Raw genomic sequence first — 18,442 nt, 5'->3', positions numbered from 1 at the left:
GTGAGCTGAGATTGCTCTTGCCATTGCACTCTAGCCCAGACAACACTGTGAGACTCCATCTCAAAAAAAAAGTGGGATCCTGTAATATCCCTGTACCACCAAAACAACTTTGGTTCCTATGGTTTTAGCCATTGTTAGTTAGTTCATTTAGTATTTACAGCCAGAAATATTGTGAGAATTTTTCCAGGGCCTACGGAATAATATCTACTTATTTCTATACTATGAAAAAGTGTTGCCTAAGGTTGCCTTATTTAGATATTCAAGTCATTCCCAGCTACTCCCATATCACACTTTTTTCACTAAGAAACCCGAAATGCCAATAAACCTTACAAAGTTCACTCAAGCATCTTACCATTTGTACTTGCTTTTGTAGACGTTTCTTTTGTAGGACATGCGAGCATCTTAGATGTTCCTTTTTCCAAAACTTCAGTTTTATTAGGTGTTAATTCTGCCACGCATTCAGTCTTTACAGATGTTTCTTTTTCCTCCCATGTGATCTTCCTAGGTCTTTCTTTTGCTGGCCATGCAAATTTCTCAGATGTTTCTTTTGCAGGCCTCATAATTTTCTTAGGTGTTTCTTCTGCTGACTGTTAAAACTTTCCAGATGTTGCTTTCCCCAAACATTGAATTTTGTCAGCTGTTCCCTCCACCAAGGGTGCAGCCTCATCAGGTGGTTTTTCCACCAAGCTTTCAGCCATGTCAGGTGTTCTTTCCGCCAAGGGTACAGCCTCGTCAGGTGTTCCTTCAGATGTTCCTTCTGCCAAACACACAATCTGGTTAAATTTTCCTTCTGCTAAATATAATCCTCCTGACTCTTCACCTGGCAAACTTCTACTCATTCTGTATGCTTTCCTTAAATACTACCAAAGTTTTCTTTTCTCGTGTTTTTTTTTTTTTTTTTTTTTTTTTTTTTTTTTTTTTAGACCGAGGCTTCACCCAGGCTGGAGTGCAGTGGTGCAAACTCAGCTTAATGCAATTCAAGCAATTCTCCTATCTCGGCCTCCCAAGTAGCTGGAATTACAGGCACGGGCCACATCGCCTGGCTAACTTTTTGTATTTAGTAGAGACGGGTTTTACCATGTTAGTCAGGCTGGTCTCAAACTCCTGAGCTCAAGCAATCCATCTGCCTTGGCCTCCCAAAGTGCTAGGATTACAGGATTGAGCCACTGTGCCTGGACACTACCAAACTTTTTAAAGCTCTAATCCTTCACCTTGGATGTTTTTTAGTGTGCTGCAGTAGGAGGAAAAATGTCAGTCAGCACTGCTTCATGGAAAATAAAAGGATGATGAGTCAGCGAGCCTCAAGGCTGAGGTGTGATGGTGCTCAGTGAGACCTCTCCAATATGGTCATGTTTAAACTGTGACACAAATAGAAAGGAGAGGCACAGAAAGCCCCAAAGAAAGAGCATTCCACAAACACCACCCCTCAGCATGACAGTGCAGGAGGCTGTGACTTGAGAGGAAGAAAGGTACACAGACTACCACGGTGGCTGGCACAGAGCAAGCAATCCACAGAGGGGATGATGGGATGACAGAGGAACAGCAGGGCACAGCTACCCATGACCCTGCAGGCCCGATCAGGGGCTGTGAGGTTATTCCAGGTACAGTGGGAAGCCACTACAGATGACAGACCAGAGAATGACAGGCTCCACCTCCTACTTCCAATGAAACTGACCTGGTTGCTCTGTGGCATGGCTTTGAGCGCTGGAAGGCAGTGAAGGAAGATGGGGTATGGTCTGGGATTTGTATTCAGGGAGGAATCAGCAGGCCTTGCTAGGCTGGATGTGGGAAGGGAGGAAAGTAACACCTCAAGGTAACTCCTGGGTGTCTGGCCAGGTAGACTCAAAGACAAGTGCATTGGAGGAAAATGGGGACTCTTCCTGGGACAGGTCAGGTCCCAGAAGGGGTCAAACAAGTGGATGAATACAAAGGTCCAGTGTGAGGAGAATTTTAAGGGCCAGGAATGAGAGCCATGAAGATACAGACAATATATTTTTTTAAGATGTGGGCAGAGTGGGATTATTTTATTTTATTTTTTGAGATAGCATCTTTCTCTGTCACCTACGCTGGAGTGCAGTAGTGTGATAAGTACTCACTGCAGCCTCAACCTTCTGAGCTCAAGCAATCTTCCCACCAAGTTTTTATTTTGTTTAAGAAACGTGGTTTTGACCTGGTGTTGTGGCTTGTGCCTGTAATCCCAGCATTTGGGAAGGCTTTGAAGGGTGGATTGCTCGAGGCTGGGAGTTGGAGATCAGCCTGGGCAGCATAGTAAGACCCTGTCTCTACCAAAAAAAGGAAGAGGATGAATTCATGGAGATAATTTTTCCACAGACCACGGATGGAGAGGATAAATTCAGTATGATTCAAGTGCATTACATTTATTGTGAACTTTATTTCTATTATTATTACTTTCTAATATATAATGAAATAATTATACAACTTACCATAATGTAGAATCAGTGGGAAGCCCAACATTGTTTTCCTGCAACTATACAGTCTCAACTGAGGATGATAGGAGACAGTGACAGATCATCAGGCAATAGATTCTCATAAGGGCAACACAACCTACTTCCCTGGCATGGGCAGTTCACAATAGGGTTCACATTCTTATGAGAATCTACTGTTGCCTCTGATCTGACAGGAGGCAGAGCTCAGATGGTAATGCCAGCGATGGGGAGGGACTGTAAATACACATGAAGCTTCACTCACCGGCCACTGCTCACCTCCTGCTGTGCGTTCCATGAGCTGGGCATCCCAGCTCAAGTACATTTGAAAGGATCCATCCCCCACCAGTCTTTATAGTCATCTTTACTGCCATAGTGGTGAAGTATAGCTGCCACTTAGCTCCCAAGGCATGTGCCTCAGCACGCATTTCATCACAATCAACAAACGGGAGCTTGGTTCATTGTGAGGTCACTTCCTATAAATTACCAGTATTCCATTTCCCATTGGCAAGAAGCTAAGCACTGCTACTTGAATAACCAAACCTATGCCCAAATCCCATCTTTGTGGGGCTATCTCCTGGTACCCTTCCTAGCATCATTTTTCTCTTTGTCAGAGTCCAATCAGGAGACATAAATCACTTAAATACAAACTGGTAACATTTAATGTAAGTATTACAACAGGGGAACAGCATAATGAGGGATTGGCCAGCACAAAGTAAAGACAAATGCACCACAACATAACCTGTTTCACTTTATGGAAAGCACTGACATTTATAAAATAGTCATGGTAAATTTATAAAACTAATAGCTAATTATTTTTACTCAGAATAGTACTAAATTAAGAATATAGGCCAGGCGTGGTGGCTCGTGCCTGTAATCCCAGCACTTTGGGAGGCCGAGGTGGGTGGATCACCTGAGGTCAGTTGTTCAAGACCAGCCTGACCAACATGGTGAAACTCTATCTCTACTAACAAATACAAAAATTAGCCAGGCATGGTGGCAAGTGCCTGTAATCCCAGCTACTTGGGAGGCTGAGGCAGGAGAACTGCTTGAACCTGGGAAGCAGAGGTTGCAGTGAGCCAAGATAAAGTAGAAGCATTTATTATGTATTTATATGCCATAAATTAATGTGAAGCACTTTACTATCTTATCCAATCTTCAGTATAGATCTTCAGTTCTCAAGACAACAAAAGAGGATACCAAGTTTCAGATAGGAGAAGAGACGTGGCCCAGCAGTGTGTCCCCAGAGCCTATGATCTTGCCACTAGGTTACAGTGCTTCCAGGTAGCACATGGTATGAGATTTTGCTTTAAACAAACCAATAAAAAACACAGGCAAAAAAGGCGTAAGCTATTAAAAAGTGAAAGAAACATTAAGAGAACCTTAACCAAATAACTAAAAATATTATGGAAAAGTTATTGAATTCATTAGCAAATTTACTCTAACTCTAGATTTTCATTGAGGGGTAGGTTGTATTACTCATGATGAACAAAACATGTTCATTTTAAGTGTATTAACATAAATATCATTAATATGGCTTATCATGTTTAAATGTTCACTTAAAGCAATCCAGTTAAAGTTCTGCATATCATACAATTTTATACCTTGCTAGCTGATTGCAAAGTAAATAGTTATCCAAATAGAAACAGTAAAACGGGATGTTTTTCACTGGTTGATGCTATTGTGAGGTGAGCATTTGATATATACAAACAGATGATAATAACAGATTGCTTACTTCTTTCATCAGTATATAAATGTGGCTTCAGGATAGAATAGTATTAAGGGCAAAGAAGAATTTGAAATTTAATGTCAACTCAGTGATGCATTAAGATAAAAGTAGAGACAACAGGGGCATCCTGGTGAATACTGATTTTAACAAAGCAGATTCAGAGAAACTATTAGTTTAAACGAGTTAATGGTTGCAGCACACCAGCATGGCACATGTGTACATATGTAACTAACCTGCACATTGTGCACATGTACCCTAAAACTTAAAAGTATAATTTAAAAAAAATCTTCTATTAAAATCTTCAGTAAATCTCTATAATCCAGGGCTTTGCAATAAATATGTAAATAAATCCCCAAATATCCATGCTAAAAGTTTAAAAGAAATGCTAGCTGATAATTAAAGAAATATAGCTTTTCCAAAACTGGATCCCTTCCTTACACCTTACACAAAAATTAATTCAAGATGGATTAAAGACTTACATGTTAGACCTAAAACCATAAAAACCCTAGAAGAAAACCTAGGCAATACCATTCAGGACATAGTCATGGGCAAGGACTTCATGTCTAACACACCAAAAGCAATGGCAACGAAAGCCAAAATTGACAAATGGGATCTAATTAAACTCAAGAGCTTCTGTGCAGCAAAAGAAACTGCTATCAGAGTGAACAGGCAACCTACAAAATGGGAGAAAATTTTTGCAACCTACTCATCTGACAAAGGGCTAATATCCAGAATCTACAATGAACTCCAACAAATTTACAAGAAAAAAACAAACAACCCCATCAAAAAGTGGGCGAAGGATATGAACAGACACTTCTCAAAAGAAGACATTTATGTAGCCAAAAAACACATGAAAAAATGCTATCATCACTGGCCATCAGAGAAATGCAAATCAAAACCACAATGAGATACCACTCTCACACCAGTTAGAATGGCGATCATTAAAAAGTCAGGAAACAACAGGTGCTGGAGAGGATGTGGAGAAATAGGAACAGTTTTTCACTGTTGGTGGGACTGTAAACTAGTTCAACAATTGTGGAAGTCAGTGTGGCGATTCCTCAGGGATCTAGAACTAGAAATTCCATTTGACCCAGCCATCCCATTACTGGGTATATACACCCAAAGGATTATAAATCATGCTGCTATAAAGACACATGCACACGTATGTTTATTGCGGCACTATTCACAATAGCAAAGACTTGGAACCAACCCAAATGTCCAACAACGATAGACTGGATTAAGAAAATGTGGCACATATACACCATGGAATACTATGCAGCCATAAAAAATGATGAGTTCATGTCCTTTGTAGGGACATGGATGAAACTGGAAACCATCATTCTCAGCAAACTATCACAAGGACAAAAAACCAAACACCACATGTTCTCACTCATAGGTGGGAATTGAACAATGAGAACACATGGACACAGGAAGGGGAACATCACACTCTGGGGACTGTGGTGGGGTGGGGGGAGGGGGGAGGGATAGCATTAGGAGATATACCTAATGCTAAATGACAAGTTAATGGGTGCAGCACACCAGCATGGCACATGTATACATATGTAACAAACCTGCACATTGTGCACATGTACCCTAAAACTTAAAGTATAATAATAATAAAATTAAAAAAAAAGAAATATAGCTTTTCCTTAGCTTTGCAGTAATCTAGAAACAAAGAATGTTTCTAATATTTAGACAGACACTGCAAAGCACCTTACAAGGAGAGACGTGTAAGGATGACTCGATTCACCGGCAGCCCTGGGCTTGTCCACAGTACCCCCAAAATGAACAGTAACTCCACTGTGTAAATGCTCATGAACAAAGTATTACAGGACTTTTCCAGTTTAAACATACCATATTTTCTTTCAGACAATTCTTCAGTTGTTTACGTAGATAAGTGATGCAACCATTCCATTTCTCTGAAAATTGAGCAAAAGTTGATTCTCAGTAATAGGTCCCTATGTCAGAGCAGCACTAACATATAATGACTTATATCCTATGTTTTACATCCTAACAGTCCGTATCATTTTACTGCTTTCCAAATAATTTTTCCAAAGAACTTTTCCCTTTTTTGGTGGTTCTTACAATTAGTTTAATGGGAGACTAAAAGAGAAGTTTTAAAGTTTAGGTCCTCTTTTTAGCCTTTAAATTTCTGAAAAGCAGGAGGGCAGAAAAGATCAATCAAATTAAACACGGCAAAAGGGAGACCACAATAAGGGGGTCTCCAGGGGTATTTTAGCAAACTTCCTAAAACATGTCTTAGCTGTGTGGAAATAAGTCTTTAGAGTGTCCGGGTATGGTGGTGCAGGCCTGTAATCCTAGCATTTTGGGAGGCTGAGGCGGGCGGATCGCTTTGAGCTCAGGGCAACATGGTGAAACCCCCATCTCTACCAAAAATACAAAAAATTTGCCAGGCCTGATGGAGTGAACCTGTAGTCTCAGCTACTTGGGAGACTGAGGTGGGGGGATGGCTTGAGCACAGGAGGCAGAGGGTGCAGAGAACAGAGGTAGCGCCACTACACTCCAGCCTGGGCAAAAGAGCGAGACCCTGCCTCAAAAACCAAAACAACAACAGCAACAACAACAAAAGCTGAAAGGTACCTGGGGCTTCTTCTCCTTCGCTGATTTCGGGTCTGCACTGGGCAGCTGCATGGGCCTCCCGGGCCAGGAAGCCTCCTGGCCAAGTCCCTATTGCACTACTACACGACTGGTGGCAGTATGACGCAGAGCTGCACCAGGAGCTGTGCTGCAAGATCCCTGCTGGTGGCTGAGGCTCACTGCCAGGCCCCACTGCTGGCTCAGGCCCATGAGCAAAGAGATGCAGCTCTTAAGAGAATGAGGGAGACAACGCCAATGCTGCCAATGCCAACGATGTGGAAAAAGTGTGGCAGCTACTGGAAAATGGCATGGATCCCTGTGCAGCTGACAAGGCCACACAGCTCTATACTTTGCCTCCTGCAATGGTAAAGACCAGATTCTGGCCTGCACCAACCACGACTCTGTCATCACCATACTGCTTCCACGAGGGACCTGGTGGATGCCCTGGACCAAGCTGGCCATATGCTTCCATACCTGGCAAAGTTGAAGCTGAACATCCTGCAGGAGGACCACTCCCACTGCCTGGAGGCTGTGTGACTGGAGGTGAAGCAGATCCTCCCAATGATGAGGAAGTACCCGGCGCACGTACAGTGACATGAACAATGGGAATGGCTGGGCCACCTCTGCACCCACCTCCAGATGACCAGTACCAAAGAGCAGGTGGATGAAGTGCCCGACCTCCCAGCCAGCTCCACCTCCCTCAGTCTTTGGATACAGAGCATGGAGGAGGTAGCAAGAGAGGCTCCCTGGCTTCCTGTCACTGCCCCCACTAGTCTCTGAGTACAAAGAAAAAGCCCAACATCTGGGACTTGGGAGCTGTCCTTGTCAGGTGAGGAAATTGCCATCACCCCCAGATGCTGTGGGGTAGAGATGCTCTCTCCACAGCCTCAGGGCCACTCCTAGCGCCACTGTCTCCAGCATCTCTGTGGACCGGGACGATAGCCCCCAGCTTCTTCCTCCGGCTCCTGCGGCACTAGGCCAGGCTCTACAGCCTCACTTCAGCTCCACAGACCTGCACTGTCCTAGCAGACCTCGCTCACCCCATGGCCTCCATGGTGCCCTCACCAGGCCCTAGACCCTTCTCTATGTTCCTTCCCAGCCATGAGCTTGTTTCAGTCACCAGGTTTGGCCTACATGGGCACCCTCTGGCCAAGGGGGCTGCCATGGGGGCTGTTGGTTGGCCCTGTGCCTCTCATCAGAACTTAGATTTAGACATGTCACCAGACTTTCAAGGAAACACTGCAGTGGGTGTCTCTGGTTGGAAGAGAGGGTTGATGAGGGCTAGACCTTAAAACTACAAGTTTAAGAGGGACTCTAGACCTTAAAAATGCAAAGTTAAGAAGGACCCCAAAGCAAAAAATCCCAACTGTTTTTCTCCCAATCATTAAAACGCCAGAGGGTGTAATGGTTTTCCAGTCTACTTGTAGTATTTTGCAGCCTAGCTGTATTAGGCTTATAAGTGGCCCCTCAAGATGCCCATATCCTGATCCAGGAACCTGTAAACATTACCTTATATGGTAAAAGAAGCTTTGCAGATGTAATGAAGTTAAGGACCTTTGGTAGGGAAGATTATCCCAGCTTCTTTAGGTGGCAAGTTGGTGTACTCACCTGGATCCTTGTAAGAGCAGAGCAGGTGATGGGAGAGTGGTGGGAGGTGTAGTGATGGAAGCGAGAAATTGGAGTCATTTAAGGAGGGCATCAAAAGTCAAGGAGTGCAGGCTGCCTCCAGAGCCAGGAAATGGATTCTCCCACAGAACCCCTGAAAGCACTTGCCCTGCTCCCAACTTGACTCAGTGGGAGGGAATTTAGAATTCTGGCCTCCAGAACTGTAAAAGAATACATATATGTTGTTTAAAGACACTAAGTGTGTGGCTCACGCCTATAATCCCAGCACTTTGGGAGGCCGAGACGGGTGAATCACTAGGTCAGGAGACCGAGACCATCCTGGCTAACACAATGAAACCCCGTCTCAACTAAAAATACGAAACATTAGCCAGGTGTAGTGGCGGGTCCCTGTAGTCCCAGCTACTTGGGAGGCTGAGGCAGGAGAGTGGCATGAACCCACAAGGTGGAGCTTGCAGTGAGCTGAGATCGCACCACTGCACTCCAGCCTGAGCGACAGAGCGAGACTCCATCTCAAAATAAATAAAAAAATAATAATAATAATTTGTTGCAGTAGCAACAGGAAGCTAGTATTGCACTGAAGCCTCAAAATCCACCTGAAGAAGGTTTCCCTGTGACACATCACTTGGCTGTCTCCCTTGCAACCTCCAGACTCTAGGTCGCAGCCCTCACATTAAGCCCAAACGTTCAATTTTCTTTTATAACATGGCCTGGCCCCAATAGCGACTGGACAATGGTAGTCAATGGCCTTAAAATGGAATCTTTGACTTTCAAATTCAACGAAATCTTAAAAATTTTATCCACTGCAATGGCAAGTGGTCCGAGGTTTCCTATATTCAAGCTTTCACTTACCTTCACTACTAACCTTCCCATCGTCAATCTTGTACCTCTTACCAGGCTCTTAACAAACCTGTTATCAGAAGGAAACTCATTAGCTGGTTCTGCAGCTAAACAGTCAGCCCTTAAGCCCCAACCCCTACTACCTGTTTCCCAGCTCAACAGCCCTCATACTCACAAGAATAAAGCCTCAATCTTTCTTTGGCTGGGGCCACAAACAAGGAGGGCTGGTTCTTTCTAGACAATAAGCTCATTTTGCCCATGTCCCAGAAAAAATCCACACTCACTCACATTCACAGCCTCTTTCACACCAGCTATCATCCTCTGCTTCAGCTTTTGTAACCTCACCTGCAGTCTCCTGCCATGGCCACCACCCTTCAACAACTCACGCAGGCCCGTACCATCTGCAACCAAGTTTCTTTCCAGGGAGCACTCAGACCACCCACTTAGCCCAGAAATCAAGCTAAAGGGCACCTTCCAGTGTTCAGAGGCCACTACAAACCTGGAAAATTGATTTCATTCATATGCCCCATCTCAAGAAACATGACTATATCCTCACCCCTGTTGACCACTTTCAACAGGCAGATTGAGGCCTTTCCCACCACCACCAAGAGGGCAAAAGAGGTTACCTCAATCTTCCTACAACAAATTATCCCAAGGTTTGGACTGCCCACAACCAGTCTGGGCAGAGAGTGAGCTCCTGTCTCAAAACAACAACAGCAGCCACAACAACAAAAAGATAAAAAGAATATTGTAGATAAATGGGAGAATGTGTTCTTAGAACTCACCCACTCGAAACTCAAGGACATCAAATTGACAGTCTTGGTGACTTTCTAGGTAAAAATCTTCAAAATGAATATAAATAGATGAATTTTCCTGATTTGGATTGCTGAGAGTCCATTCACAGTTTAGGTTTCTCGAGTGATTCCTGACTCCATCATGGTCAGGAGAAGTAAAGTTTCCTTCAGGAGTATTTGGAAGAGACCCACCACACACTAAGAAAACAGAAGGCAACAGAAAGTAGTAGTAAGATTCAGGCCACAACAGAAGACACAAACAATAAAGGAACAGTAACTAAAACATCAACATTACTGCTTTGATTTGTTTTTCTAGATGCAATCAGGATTATGGGTAAAAGGCAAGCAAATTATGCAAGTTTCTACAAGTTTAAAAAGGAAAAATGTGCAAAAATCAACAACTTCTCTATCTTCCTGTTGGTGTAGATTAGGTGGCTGGGGTTTGGCTCTGTATCAATATGTCCAAATATTGAGGCCCTCTGCTCATTAATAATTAATTTAGAGGAATACCCAAATATAATGGTGGCAGGTCCTAATGGCTTGATTAGCAATTCTCCACTTGATCTAATAATTTAATTTAAATCAAACAGACAATAGGACATTGACCTACCAATGAATTTGCCCCCTTTTAATAAAGGAACAGATGCTTCTTGTACCAATGAAATAACTTAGTGGGTTTTTTCTTTTTTAATATTCACTCCCACTTCTAAATTTTAAAACCCTTAGATAGTAGCACCAATCCAGGAAATAGGAGGATATTTATAATTAGAGGCCATATCTTGTTTAATTTTGAAATATTCTATATCAAATAAAACCTCCCATTTATTTTCACTGGAAATATGTGTGTGAATAGATGACCAGAAACAATAAAACCTGTTCTGTCCCCAGCAAAATTAATTACTCTCCGAGACTAAGTTACCTTCTAGGAGGTAGATGGTCTCTTTCAGCACCAAATAATTGACCAAGGACTACGGAACAGGTCACCAATCCTCATGGTAATATGACTGAAACTGTGCTAGAAGCTCATCTAATGGCATTAAAAGTTTTAAATTCACCATAGTAGTTTCTTCCTGAAATCAGAAAGCTTTTTTCCGTCGGCAGTAAGTTTTTGATCTGCTTATATGTGTTTGTCTTATGTCAAAGATTCCTAGTGAACTTTGATCACTAAAGGGAAAATGGATGGCTCTGCTGCCATTGGCGGTGGCTGGGGGGCATCTGCAATGCACCAGATTAAAATGAAGTACATTTACAACATCCCACATTATCTGCATCTTCACCGGAGGTATAAGAAGCAGTGAAGCCTCCATACGACCTGGATCCATCCGTGAAAAAAAATGACTTTCATTGTGTTTCCTGAAGATTTAATCTCACTGCTTACATTCACACTACTACACAGTTTCTCTAGCTGGGGTGAGTTACTTCTAATGCCATTGAGTAACCTTTAGACACACAATCCATCTTACTGCATATTTCCTAGGAGGTGATATTCCCAGCCCAGACCCACTTTCTTCTATGGGAACCCTCCCCTAAAATGAATGACCTAACAATGCAGGTTTCTATCCCAGTGCCACAAGCCACTATGTTATCCTGAACACATTTTGTGACCTCAGGGTGATTTCACTAGAATGAAAGTATTGCAGTAATGCCTTCCTGCCATGTGGTGATAGATTAAAAGCTGCTATACACTTTGGAACTGGAAACCGAGCTCCCAATGTAAAGGAGATAAGCCATCGTGCTTACAATGTGGTGTGCAGAGCTCACTGATGGGCAGTTTTTCTTAACAATGCATCAGGACTTTTGTTATTTGGAAAGGAAGCTTAAATGTTAGTTTCTGATGATTTGATGTATATAATAAAGCAGATATTTTTATTTATTTTAATTTTTATTTATTTATTTATTTATTGAGATGCAGTTTTGCTCTTGTTGCCCAGGCTGGAGTGCAATGGCATGATCTCGGCTCACTGCAACCTCTGCCTCCCAGGTTCAAGTGATTCTCCTGCCTCACCCTCCCAAGTAGCTAAGATTACAGGCATGCACCACTGTTCCCAGGTAATTTTGTATTTTTAGTAGAGATGGGGTTTCACCATGTTGGTCAGGCTGGTCTCGAACTCCTGACCTCAGGTGATCCACCTGCCTCAGCTTCCCAAAGTGCTGGGATTACAGGTGTGAGCCACCACACCTGGCAAGCAGATATTTTTAAATACCTTGAAAAGTAATTTGAAAAATCAATCTCCATATGCAATTAAACATAATAGTTCTTTCCTCATTAGTTATGGATTCAAAGCTTCAATTTTCTTACTTATTTGAATTTTTAAGAATGGATTATTATTGACTCCAAAATATTAAATAATAACCGTAGTCATTCACGTAGTTACAATAATTGGCAAACTATTGTTCCAATGCTGTACAAAATCAAAAAAAATTAGATGAAATAACTAAATAATAATTCATTGATTGAGTGATTGATATTCCGGTGTTTAAAAGGATTTGAATGACTCAAGATTAGAAATAATGACTCAGACTGTGGCACTAAAAGTTGTGCAGTAGGAGAATGCACTCCACAACAAAAGCTTTTAAAATTTACTATAATTAATTAAACTTAGCTCTCTGGGGGCTTCTGGTCTAAAGTGTCTTCCGGCTCACGGGACCAGAAGAAGAGTTTGCTATCATTTACTGAGCAGACAAAAATGCCAGCCTCCTCATCATCTACTCAGTCTGTCTTATCCAATCAGCACAACACCCTCCCAAGCAGCTAATAGTATCCCTGTTTTCCAGATTAAGATACCAGAATTCAGAAAGATGATGTAATTTGCTGAAGTTCAAATAACTAGTAATAATAGAACTGGGATTCAAACCATCCCTCTGGTTCCAAACCATGAAGTAGTTTATAAAGAAGCAGAGGAGGACAAATATTTCTATAATGCTGAAAACAGGAATGGGCATCACATTGCCAAAATCAAAAGGGATTAGAACCAACTATAAGGTTAATGGTACATGTTGGAAACCATGATCAATGGCTGTTATCCTGCCTCTGTGTCTGCCTTTGGCATAGAATCACAATGACTGAACATGTTATAGTCATCCATTTACCACATGGACTTCTGCCTTGTGCTAGAATTCCCATCATTGTCCTCTAATCCCTTTTGTACTCAGAAACTACAACTCTCAGAATACAAATGGCTAGGAAGTAGGCACATGAGATTTAGGACAGGCTATAAAATTTTCTATGAACAGGGACAAAATCAGATACAGGTCGTATTGTAGGACACACTGGGTGGCATAGCTTTTCATTTTCTCTGTCTGTACAGACAGTCAGATAGGCAGGTGAGTTTGGAGAAATTTTAGGCTCGGATCAGCTGGATAAGGCATAGGCAGAAAGCAGCGCAATGAAAGTCAAAGCTGCCTCCTCTGCACCGCAGATCTTCTTTCTTCTTCACTCTTTTCTTTTTTTCTTTCTTCTCCTTCTTTTCTCTTTCTCCCTCTCCTTCTCAGTCTCCTCCTCCTTTTCTTTCTCCTTCTTCTTCTTCTCCTTTCCTTCTTTTCTCCTTCTCTTTCTTCTTTTTTTCTCCTTCCCCTTCTCCCTCTGTCTTCTTCTCCCTCTCCTCCCTCTTCTCCTCCTTCTCATCCTCCTTCTTCTCCCCTCTTTCATCTTTCTTCTTCCTCTTTTTGGCAAGTTCTCAATCAAATAGAGTGAGGGCAAAGGCCAACCCACATGCCCTTGTTTGGAGCAGAGTAAAGAGGAACCAAAATAAACATTGAACATATAAAAATATATTTCAGAAAAAGGAATGTGGACATTATGCAAAAGATTCAGAAAAAAAATAATTCGAAAAGTGATTCCTCGCTGGAGTTTTAACCTCCCCAACAGAAAAGACCTGTGAATATGACATTTGTAGGTTTGTAGGTTTCCCTATTTAAAGAGTCGAGGCACCCTCATGCATACAGAGATGCCAGTCATCCTTTCGCTAATTCATTCTTAAATTTGAATGAATAGCCAAGGATCAGCAGACATTTAGGGAAGTGACTAATGTAAAAGGCAGAGACCAATATGAGTAAACAGGAGATAGGAACATGAAGAAAACTGACCCCAAATAAGCAACCCAAAACTTCAAAATTATTAATATATTCATATATATATTAATAATGTCATTCAGTTGAGAATGTAGGGAGATGAGAATGGAGGCAGGGGCACCAGGTGGAACTGATAAAATAATCCAAGTGAATGGTGGGGGTGGTAGTAGTACACATAATAAGTAGTTTGATTTTGGATGTTTTTAAAGATACACGCAGTGGGACTTGCTTATAGATGCCATATAGGGTGTGAGAGGAAGTATTCCAAAATAGACATCAAGATTTTTGACCTTAGCAACCAGAAGTTTGGAATTATTTACTGAGATAGCATATACTGCAGAAGGGGCAAGTTGGGTGGAGAAATGTACTAATATTAATCCAATCTACCTATCTACACACACATATGTATGTATAGCACTTCACAGTTAACAGTCTGTTTGTTATTCACACTCAGGGATCTCATTTGCTTTCTTTCACTGCAGGAAGCTGAGAGTGCTGAGGGCACATCTGAAACCACTGGAGGTTGGCGACGTGGAGGTCAGGTAGTTCTGCACCCCTGGAGAGAGCAGTCATTATGCAGGACAACCCATCTGCTCAGAACTTTCGGTGGTGGCTTGTGCTGTAACTCCGGTCCCATTCATCTATGTGCTGCTGTAGGCTTAGCTTCCCACAGCCTCCCCAGTTTTGCCATTTGTCATTATCATTCACTCTTAAAATTTATTCTATCTATGACCCTCATGCATGGAGTGATAGCTGATAGTCTCTTAAAACAACTTTTACAATTATTTTGACAGTTTACTGTGTTTTGTTCTCTCAACAATACTAGAATTTGTCTGAGTTATAGTTGCATAGATGGCAATTTTCCTGACATAGTTTTCTGACTATGATTTATGGGTCAGTAAACTCCTTAAATGATGGAATATAACATCTCAGGCCACAGGGAACACTGACTATCCACATGCTCACTGTTGCAGGACGGATGCATGACCAGCCTCAGGTTGCTAAACGTTAGGGTGATCTGCCTTCCTTCTGGGGCGGTGATTCTCCACTCGTAGATCCAGCCATGAGGATTTAGGTTCGGGTAGTTGGGAGGAGTAGATCTTCCAGCAGAGCCCTGAAGATCCCCACCACACTCTGATGTGGGGGAAAAAAGCCAAGAAAACTTCCAATCAAATCAAAATGTCTCTTTCCATCAGGAAAGCTCTCAAAATTCAGTTATTTAAAAATTATCCTTCTAGACAAAATTATTCTCCGTATTTATGTGCGTGAGGATTTTAGTGAACATATACATTCATTTCCTATCTCTATTAATATTTAACCCTGGCTTCCATGGATGATAGTCCACAGACAGCAATTTATCATCATGGCCCAAGAAATATGAGAAAGCAATGAATATAATGAACTTAAGAATCAGGAAAATCAGGTCGGGTGTTGTGGCTTAAACCTGTAATCCCAGCACTTTGAGAGCCCAAGGCGGGCAGATCACGAGGTCAGGAGTTCGAGACCAGCCTGACCAACATGGTAAAACCCCATGTCTACTAAAAATACAAAAATTAGCCGGGCGTGGTGTCGGGCACCTGTAATCCCAGCTACTCAGGAGGCTGAGGCAGGAGAGTCGCTTGAACCCGGGAGGCGGAAGTTGCAGTGAGCCGACATCGCACCATTGCACTCCAGCCTGGGTGACAGAGCAAGACTCCATCTCAAAAAAAAAAAAAAAAAAAGAATCAGGGAAATCAGCCAGGAGTGGTGGCTCAAGCCTGTAACCCCAACACTTTGGGAGGCCAAGGCAAGACCCCATCTTTGCAAAAAAAAAATCAGGAAAATCAGGAGGTTAATGTAAGTATCCTGTTTTTCCAAACAAGATCTTTATTTCATCTGAGATTGTTGGATTTGCAGTAAGGCAAATTGTGAGTAACTACAGGACTTTCTTAAGGTGGGCATTGCAGTATAACTCTCATCCTATTATTGTATCTCTCGTGAAACTAGTTATTTTCCCTTAAAGCGTTGATCACAGCTGTAATTTTTTGTTTATCAGTGTGACTTTTTGATTAAGGTCCCAGAAGATAGGGGTTGTGTTTTCTTTTGTTTTTCAAACTATTGTAACACCAGTGCCTAGCACAGTGTCTGTCCAATGCAGGTGCTTAATATTGTTTTGAATGAATCAATGAAATCACCTTCCATGCTGGATTCAAATCGCAGTCTGAATCCTGAGGCAGTCAGAGAGCCATCTGTGACAAACCTGACCATGGCACTATTGCTAGAAGTGTCTATGCTGTCAGGAATGGTGCTTCAACAGTATCTGCCCAAGATGTTTCCTGTGAGAGACAAACAATTAAATATATACGTCCAGGTGATTGATTTCTTTTAACCTCTATTCGAGGTGTCCTGCATGTACAAAGAAAATAATAAAAAAAAAGACCTTATCCATGAAGAAACGTTAATCTCTGTCAAGAAAACAGGAAAAAAAATGAAAATTAACATATTCAAATATATGAAGAACTGAAAAAAATGCAACCAGTTAGGGGAAGGATATCTCAGGACAGTGAGGAAGGCTTGTTTATTTGTTTGAAAAAGTGGTCTGAGACAACAGAGTGACAAATATCTGCCTTATGCTACTGCCAGGAGACATGCATGACCCTCTCCCTGCCTCAAGCTATAGAACATCCCTCAAATAACGGCATGTGGCAATGGGATGTCTCAGCAGCAACAGGGTGCCTTCCCACTACCGTTGCTCCCCCCAAGTGGCCTCCAGGGTAGACTATATGACACCTGGGCTCTGGACATCCATTGTTAATGGTAGAATTGAGGGAGAGAATCGCTGGTACTGCCCAAAGCTCATTAATCTGCACTTCTCTGCAGAGTATAGACATGATTTTGCCTTTCTTGGAAGTGAAGAAACTTCAGAGGCTGAATGAGTACATGCGAAAGTAAGCACCCCAAAGAGAGCAGATATATTTCACTAACCAGAAGTATGATAGTCCCAGATCTCCACGAAGCCTTTTTCACAGTCAGAGGGATTCTGAAGGTTAAAATCTTCAAAAGAGATGGTGAGATAGTGTCTGGAGAGCCCCTGGAGATGCCAATCACAGAATAAGTTGTCTCTATATGGAAGCGTTAGATGGCCAATGCTTTCAACAACACCACTTTGCCCTGTTACTCTTCCCCCACACTGAGCTGAAAAAAAGAAAGAGAGAAAGAAAGAAAGATTCCATTACAAATTGTTTTTTTTTTTTCATTTCACCAGCACATGTGAAAATTTTTAAGTGCCAAGTGACTATGAATTGAAGTTTTTAAAATTTTGAAAATGGTTAGTGCTTTCCTCATTATTTGAATTCTAGGGTTGATGTAAACAGAAATGATACCACAAGTCCAATCCAATAATGGGAAACAAGATGATGACCAAATGGCATATTCTGTAATGTCACATTAATTCTTTTGGGACACCATGTAAGAGCTATTAGTCACAAGCAAGTTTCATCTCAAGAACAAACTGGTAGACTCATCTGACCTGCCTAGAACCCTGTGTTGATTCTAAAGACTGAACCCAAGCTCAGCTGGAAGGGGTACTGTGGGGACACCTGCCATTTCTAGTTTTACTATCAACTAAACTGTTCACTACAGTAACAGAAATCTCAGGGCCTTGAAAATTACTATTCAATTATGTCTTATTAGCTGGATGTGATAGCTAATTGAATTATATGCAGCTTGACTCAGGATATAACATGATCTATGGTGTAGTTAAATATTGTTACAACTAGGGTTTCTGAACTTTTGCTATATTAAATATTTGTTTGGTTTGTGTCTAGACCTATTAGATACTAAATTATGTGCTATTGTGACCGTACTATAGTGAATCTTCAACAAGCAAAGTTACTGCTTAATTTTTAAATAAGGAAATCAAAATCCTGAAAAGACATATTTGCTTTTTATCCAGTGGCTGATTTGGCACTAGAGACTCAGAGAAAAAAAAAGCTTAATTATTTTATATATGATGAGGAATTCAAAGACATTGTTCTAAATATAGTTATCTGGTTCTTAAATAGTTTTATTACTTAAAGTAATAAACATACTGTAGTTCTTCCTTTTCCTTGGGGGATACATTCCAAGTCCCCCCAGTGAGTGCCTAAAACCTTGGATAGTACCAAATCCTATATAGACATATAGACAATTTTTTTCCATATATATGTACCTATGATAAAGTTTACTTTGTAAATTAAACATAGTAAGAGGTTAACAACAATAACTAATAATAAAATAGAACAATCATAATATACTGTAAGAAAAGTTATGTAAATGTGGTCTCTCAAAATATCTTGGTGTACTGTACTCACCTATTTTTGGGG

At 41.6% G+C, this 18,442-nt stretch overlaps 2 pseudogenes; both read left to right on the top strand.

Annotated features, from left to right (window-relative positions):
- Positions 1 to 18,442, top strand: part of LOC100456511 (ras suppressor protein 1-like) — a 202,065-nt pseudogene that overhangs the window by 120,918 nt on the left and 62,705 nt on the right.
- Positions 7,036 to 14,884, top strand: LOC112135194 (ankyrin repeat domain-containing protein 54-like; annotated as a pseudogene).

Source organism: Pongo abelii, chromosome 8 (assembly GCF_028885655.2).
Source record: "Pongo abelii isolate AG06213 chromosome 8, NHGRI_mPonAbe1-v2.0_pri, whole genome shotgun sequence".
Classification (NCBI taxonomy): Eukaryota; Metazoa; Chordata; class Mammalia; order Primates; family Hominidae; genus Pongo; species Pongo abelii.
Note: the sequence above shows the minus strand (reverse complement) of the source record. Positions and strands in the feature narration are given on the sequence as shown.